This window comes from Cervus elaphus, chromosome 15 (genome assembly GCF_910594005.1).
Source record: "Cervus elaphus chromosome 15, mCerEla1.1, whole genome shotgun sequence".
NCBI classification, from domain to species: Eukaryota; Metazoa; Chordata; class Mammalia; order Artiodactyla; family Cervidae; genus Cervus; species Cervus elaphus.
Window position 1 is genome coordinate 8,629,195 of NC_057829.1, and position 15,340 is coordinate 8,644,534.

Here is a 15,340-nt window from a genome sequence, read left to right on the forward strand (position 1 = left end):
TCGCGAGAAACAGGGAAAACCCGGCGTCTGTCCTGTTCTCTCGCGAGACTTGAGAGGGCGCCCGGACAGGTCCGAGATGCGGCTGCTGTGGGAATTTTTGGTTTTCACTGTACCTCTTTGGTTTCCAGACTTGTATTAACACAATGCTTGTAATACCGAAGCTATGAATGGGGCGGGGTGGGGAGAGCAGTACGCGCATGGTTTTTGGTTCAAGTCACGTTTTATCACTACAAGTTCCATGCAATTTTGGAGTCCTGTCAAATCTATCGGAGGAATATTAAAAGTAAATCAGGGCTTCCTTTCGAGTCTCCAGGCTAAAGCAAGTCAGCTAATTGTCCACAATTGGCCTTCTGTGCTGCTGGTTACCCAAAAGGTAAGGATATGGCTCTGAAGTGGCATGGAGGTCATTGTCTTAGTGTGGTGGCGCTGGGACATGCAGAGTGTGGGCACATCGCCAGCTGAGGCATCCAGGTGTAGGAGAGTTATGTTAATGATTTCGGTACATCAGAACTAAGGCAGCACTCATTATTAGAGAAATGCAAATCAAAACCATAATGAGGTGTATTCTCAAACTGGTCAGAAAGACTATCATCAAAAAGATATAGACGATAAATGCTGGAGAGAGTGGAGAAAAGGGAAGCCTCTTACACTGTTGGTGGGAATGCAAACTGATACAACGACTATGGAGAACAGCATGGAGATTCCTTAAAAAAACTAGGACCAAAACTATCATTCAGTTCAGGTCCATTACTCAGTCCTGTCCGACTCTTTGCAAGCCCATGGACTGCAGCACGCCAGGCTTCCCTGTCCCTCACCAACTCCCGAAGCTTACTCAAACTCATGTCCATTGAGTCAGTGATGCCATCCAACCTTCTCATCCTCTGTCATCCCCTTCTCCTGCCTTCAGTCTTTCCTGGCATCAGATCAGTCACCATCTACAGTGATTTTGGAGCCCCCCAAAATAAAGTCTGTCACTGTATGCATTGTTTTCCCATCTACTTGCCATGATGTGATGGGACCAGATGCTATGGTCTCAGTTTTTTGAATGTTGAGTTTTAAGCCAGCTTTTTCACCCTGCTCTTTCACTTTCATCAAAGGACTCTTTAGTTCTTCTTCACTTTCTGCTATAAGGATGGTGTCATCGGCATAAATGAGGTTATTGATATTTCTCCCGGCAATCTTGATTCCTGCTTGTGCTTCATCCAGTCCAGCATTTCGCATGATATACTCTGCATATAAGTTAAATAAGCCAGGTGATAATATACAGCCTTGACATACTCTTTTCCCAATTTGTAACCAGTCCATTGTCCCATGTCCGATTCTAACTGTTGCTTCTTGACCTGCATACAGATTTCTCAGTGGGCAGGTTGGGTGGTCTGGTATTCCTATCTCTTGAAGAATTTTCCACAGTTTGTTGTGATCCACACAGTCAAAGGTTTTGGCATAGTCAATAAAGCAGAAGTAGATGTTTTTCTGGAACTCTCTTGCTTTTTTGATTATCCAGTGGATGTTGGCAATTTGATCTCTGGTTCCTCTGCATTTTTTAATCCAGCTTGAACATCTGGAAGTTTGTGGTTCATGTACTGTTGAAGCCTGACTTAGAGAATTTTGAGCATTAATTTGCTAGCGTGTGAGATGGGTGCAATTTTGTGGTAATTTGAACATTCTTTGGCATTGCCTTTCTTAGGGATTGGCATGAAAACTGACCTTTTCCAGTCCTGTGGCCACTGCTGAGTTTTCCCAATTGCTGGCATATTGAGTGCAGCACTTTCACAGCATCATCATTAAGAATTTGAAATAGCTCAACTGGAGTTCCATCACCTCCACTAGCTTTGTTTGTCATGATGCTTCCTAAGGCCACAGGATGTCTGGCTCTAGGTGAGTGTTCACACCATCATGGTTATCTGGGTCATGAATATCTCTTTTGTATAGTTTTTCTGTATATTCTTGCCACCTCTTCTTAATATCTTCTGCTTTTGTTAGGTCCATACAATTTCTGTCCTTTATTGTGCCCATCTTTACATAAAATGTTCCCTTGGTATCTCTAATTTCCTTGAAGAGATCTCTAGTCTTTCCCATTCTGCTGTTTCCCTCTATTTCTTTGTATAGATAACTGAGGAAGGCTTTCTTATCTTTCCTTGCTATTCCTTGGAACTCTGCATTCAGATTGGTGTATCTTTCCTTTTCTCCTTTACCTTTAGCTTCTCTTCTTTTCTTAGCTATTTGTAAGGCCACCTCAGACAACCATTTTGCCTTTTTACATTTCTTTTTCTGGGAGATGGTCTTGATCACTGCCTCCTGTACAATGTCATGAACCTCCTTCCATAGTTCTTCAGGCACTCTGTCTATCAGATCTAATCCCTTGAATCTATTTGTCACTTCCACTGTATAATCATAAGGGATTTGATTTAGGTCAGACCTGAATGGTCTAGCGGTTTTCCCTGCTTTCTTCAATTTAAGTCTGAATTTGGCAATAAGGAGTTCATGCTCTGAGCCACAGTCAGCTCCCAGTCTTGTTTTTGCTGACTGTATAGAGCGTCTCCACCTTTGGCTGCAAAGAATATAATCAATCTGATTTCGGTATTGACCATCTGGTGATGTCCACGTGTAAAGTTGTCTCTTGTGTTGTTGGAAGAGAGTGTTTGCTATGACCAGTGCATTCTCTTGGCAAAACTCTGCTAGCCTTTTCCCTGCTTCATTTTGTACTCCAAGGCCAAACTTGTCTGTTTCTCCAGGTATCTCTTGACTTCCTACTTTTGCATTCCAGTCCCCTATGATGAGAAGGACATCTTTTTTGGGTGTTAGTTCTAGAAGGTCTTGTAGGTCTTCATAGAAACATTCAAATTCAGCTTCTTCAGTTTTAGTGATTGGAACATAGACTTGGATTACTGTGATATTGAATGATTTGCCTTAGGAACGTACGTACAGAGATCATTGTCATTTTTGAGACTGCACCCAAGTACTACATTTTGGACTCTTTTGTTGACTATGATGGCTACTCCATTTCTTCTAAGGGATTCTTGCCCACAGTAGTAGATATAATGGTCATCTGAATTAAATTCACTCTTTCCAGTCCACTTTAGTTCACTGATTCCTAAAATGTCTATATTCACTCTTGCCATCTCCTGTTTGACCACTTCCAATTCTAGTTTTGGTATTTCCAAAACTACTACATGGCCCAGCATTCCCACTACTGGGCGTATACTCTAAGGACATGGAATTGAAGAAGACACATGTACCCCAATGTTTCTTGCAATGCTACTTATAATGGAAAATGGAAGCAACCTAGATGTCTGTTGGTAGATGAATGGATAAGGAAGTTGTGGTACATATACACAATGGAATATTACTCAGCTATAAAAAGGAACACCATCTGAGTCCGTTCTGATGAGGTGGATAAACCTAGAGCTTATTATATAGACTGTCAGAAAGAGAAAGACAGCCATCATATATTAATGCATATATATGGAATCTTGAAAACTGCTACTGATGATGCTACATGCAGGGCAGCAAAGGAGACACAGGTATAAAGACAGACATTTGGCCTCAGTGGGGGAGGAGAGGATGGGATGATTTGGGAGAATAGCACTGAAACCTATACATTACCATATGTAAAATAGATAGCCAGTGTGAGTTTGATGTATGACACAGGGAACCCAAAGTAAGCATTCTTTGACAACCTGGCAGGATGGTGGGGGAGGGAGGTGGTGGGGGGTTCAGGAGGGAGGGACATGTGTATGCCTATGGCCAATTCATGCTGATGAATTCACATCACAATATTGTAAAGTAATTATCCTCCAATTAAAATAAATAAAATTGAAAAACTAATGTATCTACATAAATGCTGGGGTGAGGGAGACTTATAGTTCTAGCCTGGTTTCAAGGAGACATACTTCTAACCTCAAAAAGCTAGCCAGCTAGGTTGAAACCAAGGTCCACAAGTAGCCTTGAATGCCATAGCAAGGAATTTGGACTTTATTTGGTATAAATTATTTTGAGTTGTTACTGGGTAGGGAAGGTCAAAGAAGACCCTCTCTCATGGACTTCCATTCTTGGTTTCAGATTCCTCAGAAGAATCTGAGGTCTTACCTATGACAAAAACAAGTTAATTAAGGGAAGAAGACAAAGAGCACCTCAAGGGAGAGGTGGGCCAAGCCAACAGAGTCACTGGCACTGGAATGATGAGGTATGGCAATTTTTAAAACAGGGCTTTTATATACTCATTTAGGTGGGCATGGACTGACAGTTTTGATTGACAGTTGTAAGTTACATAACAACAGACTCTATTACCCATGTCTTTCCCATAATTCAGGCCGATATAATCAGATGTATGTATGTATGTATAGAATATTTATGAACCCTTAATGGGCTCCTGGCTGCTTAAGGTCACTTGTGTTGAGAACACAGCTGTGTACCAAGGGCACATGTGCAGAGTTGTAGATGCCCCTGTGGTTAGTTTGTATCCACTGTGTAGGTTCAGAGCTTGTGCTGGAGTTGGAAAAGTGTGGTTATTTTGTAACATATTTGTGAGCTATCCTGGGGCAGCAGTGGGGTATGTCTGGGGTGGGATTTAGAGGTCAGGTTTCTTCCTTTTCTGCTAGGCCACCCTTTGTTGCTCATGCCTAACCTTCCAACTAACATTAATAAATGTGATTATATTGATGTTTGGAAACCTAGCAGTACAAATATCAATACAAAGGATGGATTCTACTAATAAGAAATTCAATTCAGTGCAATCTTTTCGGGAGGCTGTTGCAGTGGTCTAATGAAGGATAATTGTGACCAGAATGTGGTTAGGGTTGGTGCAGTTTAAAAGGAAATGACAGATATGAGACATTTGTGAGAGCAGAATTTTTAAATAGAACTTGATTAGAGAGAAGTTTATATTTCCAAAAAATAGCAAGGAGAGATAAGAAAGCCTTCCTCAATGATCAGTGCAAAGAAATAGAGGAAAACAATAGAATGGGAAAGACTAGAGATCTCTACAAAAAATTGGAGATACCAAGGGAACATTTCATGCAAAGATGGGCTCAATGAAGGACAAAAATGGTATGTACCTAACAGAAGCAGAAGATATTAAGAAGAGGTGGCAAGAATACATGGAAGAACTGTACAAAAAAGATCTTCACGACCCAGATAATCATGATGGTGTGATCACTCACCTAGAGCCAGACACCCTGGAATGTGACGTCAAGTGGGCCTTAGGAGGCATCACTATGAACAAAGCTAGTGGAAGTGATGGAATTCCAGTTGAGCTATCTCAAATCCTGAAAGATGATACTGTGAAAGAGCTGCTGCACTCAATATTCCAACAAACTTGGAAAACTCAGCAGTGGCCACAGGACTGGAAAAGGTCAGTTTTCATTCCAGTCCCTAAGAGAGGCAATGCCAAAGAATGCTCAAGCTACCACACAATTGCACTCATCTCACACGCTAGCAAAGCAATGCTCAAAATTCTCCAATCCAGGCTTCAACAATTCATGAACCATGAACTTCCAGACGTTCAAGCAGGTTTTAGAAAAGGCAGAGGAACCAAAGACCAAATTGCTAACATCCGTTGGATCACTGAAAAAGCAAGAGGGTTCTAGAAAAACATCTACTTCTGCTTTATTGACTTTGCCAAAACCTTTGACTGTGTGGATCACAGTAAACTGTGGAAAATTCCTCAAGAGATGGAAACACAAGACCACCTGACCTGCCTCCTGAGAAACCTGTATGCAGGTCAGGAAGCAACAGTTAGAACTGGACATGGAACAACAGACTGGTTCCAAACCGGAAAAAGAGTACGTCAAGGCTGTATATTGTCACCCCTCTTATCTAACTTATATGTAGAGTACATCATTCAAAATGCCAGGCTGGATGAAGCTGGAATCAAGATTGCCAGGAGAAATATCAATAACCTCATTTATGCAGATGGCACCACCCTTATGGCAGAAAGTGAAGACGAACTAATGAGCCTCTTGATGAAAGTGAAAGAGGAGAGTGAAAAAGTTGGCTTAAAGCTCAACGTTCAGAAAACAAAGATCATGGCATCTGGTCCCATCACTTCATGGCAAATAGATGGGAAAACTGGAATCAGTGGCAGACTTTATTTTTTGGGGCTCCAAAATCACTGCACATGGTGACTGCTGCCATGAAATTAAGACGCTTGCTCCTTGGAAGAAAAGTTATGACCATCCTAGACAGCATATTAAAAAGGAGAGACATTACTTTGTCAACAAAGGTCTGTCTAGTCTAGGCTATGGTTTTTCCAGTAGTCATGTATGGATGAGAGTTGGACTATAAAGAAAGCTGAGCTCAGAAGAATTGATGCTTTTGAACTGTGGTGTTGGAGAAGACTCTTGAGAGTCCCTTGGACTGCAAGGAGATCCTAAAGGATCCTTTAGGATCCATGCTAAAGGAAATCAGTCCTAATATTCATTGGAAGGACTGATGTTGAAGCTAAAACTCCAATATTTTGGCCACCTGATGTGAAGAGCTAACACATTGGAAAAGACCCTGATGTTGGAAAGATTGAAGGTGAGAGAAGGGGACAACAGAGGATGAGATGGTTGGATGGCATCACCAACTCAATGGACATGAGTTTTGAGTAAACTCCGGGAGTTGGCGATGGACAGGGAGGCCTGGTGCACTACAGTCCATGGGGTCAGGAAGAGTCGGACACAACTGAGTGACTGAAGTGAGTGTGAGTGAGACAAGTTACAGGTGAAAATTTTCTGCTATTAAGAGAGAAAATATTGAGGAGGTACAGATTTTTTTTTTTTTAATATTTATTTTTGGCTGAGAAGAGTCCTAGTTGGTGCATCAGGATCTTCCTTGCCTCATGCAGGGTCTTTCCTTCTGGGTTCACTCTAGTTGTAGCGTGGGCTCAGTAGTTGCTATCTGTGGCCTTAATTGTCTGTGGGATCTTGGTTCTCCAACTAGGGACTGAACTCCCCACCCTTGTATTGCAAGCCTTTCTTAACCACTGGACCACCAGGGAAGTCTCCCACAGAGTTGAATTTTAAAGATTACTTTGGGTTTGTTGGCTAGATAGAGTTTGAGATACCTGCCAGACTTTATGTATGTTCAGCTTGAGACAACTTTATAATTGATAGTTAAACTATATGACATTGAACACAGAAGAACCTTGTGAGACACAAAGACAAGTTCAGGACTAGAGGGACTTGGTGCTTTAGCGTGAACTCATGGGGAGATTTCACTGCAGTGTGTCAATAGAAGACACGGCTCTTGGCCTTCAGAATCTTACTGTCTAAGAGGAAGCTTATCTAGTGACATGCTTAATAGATGGGTGACATGGAGCAATAAATCACAGCATGTTCACAAGTGAAAAGCGACGAGGTATTGAGCTCATGTATGCTAGACAAACAGTAGATAAAATTCCTCACTGAAGATACCTGTGGTATGTCTTTTGAGTAAGGTTAATAATGTGTAATATTCGCACTTAGTTTATAGACAAAGAAACCAGTGTTCCTCCTTCATAAGAACATTATTCCCAAAATGTATAAAGTTTCTACATGGATGATAAATACTCTACCCAGACACTTCTACACCACTGACATTACAATATAGAGTAAGATTTTTTCATTATAAATAATGTTAAATGTTGCAAGTAAATGTTGTTTGTTGCTGTTGTTTAGTCATTAAGTCATGTCTGACTCTTATATATGGAATCTAAAAAGAATGATACGAATAATTTAGAAAACAGAAATAACAGCCATAGAAAACAAACTTACAGTTACCAAAAAGGAATGAAATGAGGATGATAAATTTGGAATTTGGATTAACAGATACAGACTACTATATAAAATAGATAAACAACAGAGACTTACTGTATAGCACAGAGAACTGTATTCAATACCTTATAATAACCCATAATGAAAAAGAATCTGAAAATAAATATACATATATGTGTACCTGAAACTAACAAATCATTATTAAATCCACTATACTTAAATTTAAAAAGTGCCTGCTGTTTGGCAAATAATGAATAAAATAACATTTGTTTGAATAAGAATTTACTAAGTGCCAGGCACTGTTCTAAGAATTTTGTGAATATGAATTCACTTAATACTTACATTTATGAAGTTGACACTATAACTACCTCATTTTTTTGGATAAGGAAAATAATTCACAAACTGTTAAGAAACTAGTACATGATCACAGGGCCAGGATTTGAGCTGGGTAGTTTGCTACAGAATCCAGGCTCTAAGCTACTGCTCTGTGCTGTTTTTCTATTTGACTCTATGAACGTGGAAAAATTTTAAATGTCATAGCTAGGCCTTTGTTTAGGGCTTCCCTGGTGGTTCAGTGGTTAAAAATCTACCTGCCAATTCAAGGAGCTGTGGGTTTGATCCCTAGGTCAGGAAAATCCCCTGGAGTAGGAAATGGCTACCCACTGCAGTATTCTTGCCTGGGAAATTCATGGACAGGGGAGCCTAGAGGACTACAGTCCATGGAGTTGCAAAGAGTCAGACATGATTTAATAACTTTAATAACACTCTCTTTGACATACTCTACTGTTTGTAAAGATGACATAACTTTTGTGCTCAGAATGTGTGCAGTGTTTGAACATGGGTCTCCTGTCCTTTGTTTCGCTTTGTTTTCTCACCCCTTTCTATGAGCATAGATACTTTTGCATGGGGGGCACCATAGCTTTTCCATCTTGCTGTCATTAAATCAAGGACAGACTTACGATCAGAATCATAGTTACCACTTCCCATATCATACACATGGAAAAGCTGCTGTCAGTAAGCACAAATAATCTAAGGAAATTCTATAATTTTTTTTGCAGTACCAAGGCTGTGTGTTGCCTTTTCAGTTTGTATGTTAAACTTGCCAGAATTTGATATGGGAAATTCCTTCACTTAAGGAGGACAGGTATTTACTTCCCTGGTGGTCCAGGGATTAAGACTTTGCCTTCCAATGCAGAGGGTGTGGGATTGATACCTAGCTGAGGAGCTAAGATCCACACACACTTTGGCCAAAAAGCCAAAACATAAAACAGAAGCAATATAGTAACAATTCAATAAAGACTTTGAAAATGGTCCACATAAAAAAAATCTTAAAAAAAAAAAAAGAAGGATAAAGAGGAAAACAGGCCAGTAGGCGGGAAGGATTTAAGGGGGTTGGATTATAAGCAAAGAAATCACTAGTGATAAAGGGAATGAATGACTGAAACCCCACTCTTGAAAAATCTATCTTCAGAAAGGAGTGGGCATTGGAAAGATGCAGCATCTTAAGCATTCAAGATGGTTGTTATTGTCTAGTCACTAAGTTATGTCTGACTCTTGCAACTCCATAGATTGTAGCCCACCAGGCTCCTCTGTCCATGGGTTTTCCCAGGCAAGAATACTAGAGTGGGTTACCATTTTCTTCTCCAGGGGATCTTCCCAACCCAGGGATCGAACCCATGTCTCCTGCTTGCCAGGTGGATTCTTTACCACTACTGAGCCCCCTCAGAAGACCTTTGAAGATGGACGGGTTCATTAATAAGCTAAATAGTACACATGGTTGATTGGAATGGTTTGGTGAGACTTACATGCCAGTCCTTGGCAATTAGAAATGTGGCAGAGGTCAATGGGCATAGGAGTTCTGGGCACAGCAGTCCTGGATTAAAATATCAGCTTCTCCATTTCATAACCATGTAACTCTGGCTCGAGTTCATCACCTCTGGGAGATTTCATCCCAGAATATCTCATACATTCTCAAGCTGTAGTGTGCATGTTAACACGCAAATTCTTGGGTTCTACTTCCAGGGATTTTGATTTACTAAGTCTGAAAATGGGCCCATAGATAACACATTTGTAACTAGTGTCCAGATGATTCTGAGAACCATCACCCTAATTTCTAGCACATTGAGGACAGACGGATTACTTTTTGTGATGTTTGTAATAAGAAGAATGTTATTATCATCAAGCCAATAGAGTAACAGAATGACTCATGCAATCAAAGTCCCTCTCTCATGCTTTCCAAGTAAAATGGAGGGAAAGAAATGGGTAGAAAAGAAAAAAAAAAAAAAGAAATGGGTAGCCTTTAACGATGAAGCATTGCTGTCAACATGCCCCAAGCCAAGAGAAGAAATACAGCAGCAGCAACAGCCCAACTTACAGACTGTAAGAAACCCCCTCAAGAGCCTGAATCCTAGATTGAAGACTCCAAGGCCATTGTACTGATCCAGGCAAGACTGGCTATAGGTCCCTTAGCCTGGGTACCCTTTTTGCCTTCAGCAATAGGGAAGGCTTAAAAGACATAATTTAATTCATGAAGTCTTTCTTTCACGTGCAGATCAACACTGTTGGGCCTTTTGACCTAGACCATCTTGTCAAGACTAACGTAAATAGCTACTCTTGTTAATGGGACTGGGTTTTAAGTTGAGTTTATTTTAAATGACTATCTGTATAATTTAGACTCCTCCAAGACAAAGGTGAATATAGTCAAAACTATAGTTTTTCCAGTAGCCATGTACAGATATGAGAATTGGACCTTAAAGAAAGGCTGACTGCTGAAGAATTGATGCTTTTGAACTGTAGTGCTAAAGAAGACTCTTGAGAGTCCCTTGGACTGCAAGGAGATCCAACCAGTCAATCCTAAAGGAAATCAGTCCTGAATATTCATTGGAAGGACTGATGCTGAAGCTGAAGCTCTAATACTTTGGCCACATGATGCAAAGAGCTGACTCATTCGAGAAGTCCCTGATGCTGGGAAGGTCTGGAGGAGAAGGGGGCAAGAGAGGATGAGATGGTTAGATGGCATCACTGACTCAATGGACATGAGTCTGAGCAAACTACTCTGAGAGACAGTGAAGGACAGGGAAGCCTGGTGTGCTACAGTCCATGGGATCACAAAACGTTGGATACAACTGAGCAACAACAAAAATGTAGCCAGCTGTTGTTTCCATAGTTAGTAAGATTCTTATCTTTTGAAATCTGGGAAGTAAACCAAGCGTTGATAACTTCATGAAGCAGCCCGTCCTTCAGGAGATTCTGACCATAAATAAGCTGCTGCTGCTGCTGCTAAGTCACTTAAGTTGTGTCTAACTCTGTGTGATCCCATAGACGGCAGCCCACCAGGCTCCCCTGTCTAGTTAGATACTAATATAACTATCTAGAAAGTTCCATTTCACAGTGTTAGGTAGAATGGGAAACAAGAGTCCAAAATGGCAGTGGCTAAAAGACACGGAAGGAAAAAGTCCACAAAAATAGAACAAAAGAAGGTCAAAGGGAGGTCTGAGGACTGGCGTGAGGACCTCAGAAGCAGCACTCCAGGCTAGCCCAATTTACATAGGGCAGGTCCAGAGGGGAGGAAAAAACATATAAAAAGAGAAGCCAAAGGGCCGGGGCTCTCTCTTCTCTTCGCGTCTTTGGGTCTGCATTCCCTCACGCCTTGAGGATGTATTTTCCTGCTACTCTCTAAATAAAACTGAGCTGTAACACTGGTCTGTCTAAGAGCTATAGCATGGTCTGTTCGAGACCCAAGAGCTGTGACATGTTCTGTCCAAGAGCTGTGATGCACTGAGGGCTTTAATGTCCGTCACTTCAAATCTTTGTTGTGATGAGACAGAACCGAGGAGATTACACTTGTCTGACAACAGTTCCTCTTCTATGTGCTTGCCACTGGATTAGGTCCTTTGCAGATTCTCTTTCTTTAACCCTCACAGCAACCCCATGAAATTATTGATGATAAAACTAACTTGGAGAAGTTAAAACATATACAAGTATGAATTTACACAACAATTAAGTTGAGAAGCTGGCACTAAAATTCAGTGTTGCTTCTCTGAGGGAGAAAGAAAAAGCTTATCTTCATCCCAATAAATCCTTTTTTAGCTCATTCATTTCTGCTCAAAGAGAGTATTAATATAACAGAAAACTGACACTATCCAATTCAGAAATGCATTTTGATACAGAGAAACAATTAAATAATACCACATGGAAACAAAGAGGCAAATGCAGGATGTGGTACATTACATAAGAAAACTGACCTTGTTTAATCGAGTCAAGGGCACAGAGAAAGGAGGAAGAGAAGGAGGCTGCTGCACAATATGGGTGGACCTAGAGATTCCCATACTTAGTGAAGTAAGTCAGACAGAGAAGGAGAAATATCTTATGACATCCCTTAAATGTAGAATCTAAGAAGACTTGATACAAATGAACTTATTTACAAAACAGATGCACAGACTTAGAGAATGGACTTAATGGTTATAGTGGCTAGGGAGGGCAGATGGCAGGGAGGTATAGTGAGGGAGTTGGGATGGACATGTACAAACTGCTATATTTATAATGGATAACCAACCTACTGTATAGCACAGGGCACTCTATTCAATGTTATGTGGCAGTCTGGGTGGGGGGAGTTTGGGGGGAGAATGAATACATGTGTATGTATGGTTGTGTCACGCTGCTGTGCACCTCAAACTATCTTTATCACAACATTGCTAATTGGCTACACTCCAATATAAAATAAAAAGTTGAAAAAGAGAGAGAAAGAAGGAGGCAGCTCAAAATTAAGAGTTTAAGAGACGTAACCACCAATGTCAAGAGTGGACCTTCTTTGGATTCTTATTTAAGCTATCTAAGAAATAGCATGTTTAACACAATAAGGGCAATTTGAATATAAATGTCTATCATTTAGATGAAACAAAAGAATGATTGTTAACATTGTGTGAATCTCATTAAGATTATTTAAGAAAATATTCCTGTGCATGAGAGATGCCAACTGAAGTTGTAGGAATCAAAGAATGATGCCTGGAACACTTCACAATGCTGCAGGATTTTTCTAAAAAATGAAATAGGCAAAGCAAATGTGCCAGTCTTGATCATTAGTGAATCTATGTGTGAAATGTATGTGGGGTCATTATTTTTGATACTTTTGTGTATGTTTTGAACCTTTTGTAATAAAAAAAAGTTAGTGAGTTCTGTTTCCCATGTTTCTTCAGATCAGCCCTGTGATCTATGAACCTCTGACAGTGTAGTGGTGGGTCTTCAGGACTGTAGGAATTAACCGTGATGTATAATAATGTTTCTGGGGGGAATTTCTTTTCCTTGCTGCAGTTGTGAGCTTCTGGACAGCTCAGAATTAAGTTCTGATGGCTGTCCCAAGTAGCACTTAAACTAAGGAGCATTTGTAAGTAGGTTATGTATAAATAGCAGGCTTCCTATTTATAGATCTTCAAGGCCAAACGTGTTTGCAATTCCTTCTGACCTTGCCTCATTTCTCAATGCCAGCTGCATAACTACAAGAAGAAATGCCCTCCCCACCTTTCCTGTGTATGTATATATTATATCTTAATTTACTGCTGGAACTTTCCACCAGCTATCAATATTTTAAGGTAACAAGCACAATTTACATTTAAAAGTTTATTTTTCCTTAAAATATGGATGTGTTTATCATGTCTTGAACTGGAACTTCAAAAGGGAAATTTCGCTCTGTAAGTAGGTGTATATGTATCAATCATAAAATGCTGAGTGCATAGTAACATTTCCAAATTTTATATAAAAACATGGGAACCTCTAAGACCAGATCCCAACCAACTTCTCACCTTTATTTCTGCCATCCAAATTGAGCCATTTACGGTTACTCTTTTATACACAAAGTTTCCTATTCTCAATGCTGGATTTACGGTCTGCTTTCCTTCTGCCTAGGATATTCTCTCTCCTTCTCCACAAGCCTCAAACTTGAGCTCTCTTTAAGTTTAACTCAAATACCATGTCCTTTTTGAAGTTCTCTTCTGGTGGTGCTGGCTGGATGTGATCTTTCTTTTCCCAAAGGCTGAATTTCTTTTGCAAACTCTTTCTGTCTTGGAGTGATCTTCTGACCCACATGAGTTGCTGACCCTCATTCCCCATAAGCTGCTCCATAATGGTCTTTCTTTTAGTGAACTTAGATCTTGTTTCTGTATATTGGACCTGGATATATTTGACATATGTCTAAATGGAGAATATAATTTTTTAAGGTTTTTAAAACAACATTTATTTCTTAAAAGTTAACATGTGCATAATAGGAAACCCAAAAACACAAGAAGCAAAGAACAGAGTCATTTATAAGCACAAGCAGTTGATGGTTTGATGTGTCCTTCTAGATCTCATTTGTGTATTTTCACAACGAAGCTTCTATTTTTATGTAATTAAGATCATACAGTTATGTATCATGCTCTTTCACACATCATGAATATTTACCATTTCAAAGTCCCAAAGATATGAGAATTTTTATAACCAAGCATATACTATATCTATATGACTTACTCGTGCAGAGGACTAAGTCTGGAAAATATCCTGAGCTAAAAACTTAAAAAGCAAATATTTAAAAGAAAGCTCTGATTCCTCTCAATTTGCAGTGTTCTTTTGTATGGGATAGTGTTTTCTAGAAACCAAGGACAACCTCACAGAATGTGTGGACCTTTTCAAAGAGACCCTCCTGTGTTCAATTTGCCTTTGATTTTGAAGTCATGGTTGACTGAATCCAAGGCCCTAGGTTTTAAACGAAAGTAAACAGGATTAAGCACTCTCTCCCCATGCCAGTTTTCTGATACCTGGGCTTCTCTTTCTGAGCAGGTTTCCTTTCTGTCGAGGCACCGGGTGTGAACATTCTCTGAAGACTTCTCCGTGCCCACCAGACAGCAGGAGGGCCAGGACCCCTGCTGCAGCTGCAGCTGAGGCTGTAAATGATACCAGGCAAGTGTGAGCTCTGCCTTCTTTGAAAGGATTACTTTTAATGCATGCAACGACCTAAGGAAACTGTAATCCAGCCCAGCTAGAAACAGACTCCGTGTTCAGTTAGCTCAGATTTTCTTAAGTAACTCCTCCCTTTCATGGAAATGTCAGTCTTCTCCTTTGTTTCTCCACTCCCCACCTGCAAAGCCTGGCATATTAGGGAAATACTACTTGCCATAAATACCAAGAATTCAATATTTAAGTGTGACTACTCAGTTCATCTTCCCCAGGCCCCACATAAAGGGGCATGGTCACACCTCACACCCATGGCTACAGTCAAAAAAAAAAAAAAGAAGGAAAAGAACAAATGTCTGCTAGGACATGTAGAAATTAGAACCCTGTGCACTGTGGGTGGGATTGTAAAATGGTGCAACCATTATGGAAAAGGGTATGGCAGTATTATATGGACTGAATTGTGTTCTCCCAAAATTTATATGTGGTAGACATAACCCCCAAAGTCACGGCTTGAGACAGGGCCTTTAAGGGGTAATTGATGTTAAATGATGTTGTTAAGGTAGAGCCAAAATCCAATAGGACTATTGTCCTTTTAAGAAAGAGACACCAGGAGTGTGTACACACAGACAAAAGCCCCCAAGAAGACACTGTGAGTATGTGGCCATTTGTAGGCCAAGGAG

At 40.3% G+C, this 15,340-nt stretch overlaps 1 long non-coding RNA gene across 1 annotated transcript; it reads left to right on the forward strand.

The window, feature by feature from the left end:
• Positions 1-64: 64 nt before the first annotated feature.
• Positions 65-14,667, forward strand: LOC122709291. The gene is made up of 3 exons (XR_006345464.1): positions 65-373; positions 4,063-4,186; positions 14,547-14,667. It is a non-coding gene; the product is annotated as an uncharacterized LOC122709291 (long non-coding RNA).
• Positions 14,668-15,340: the final 673 nt, after the last annotated feature.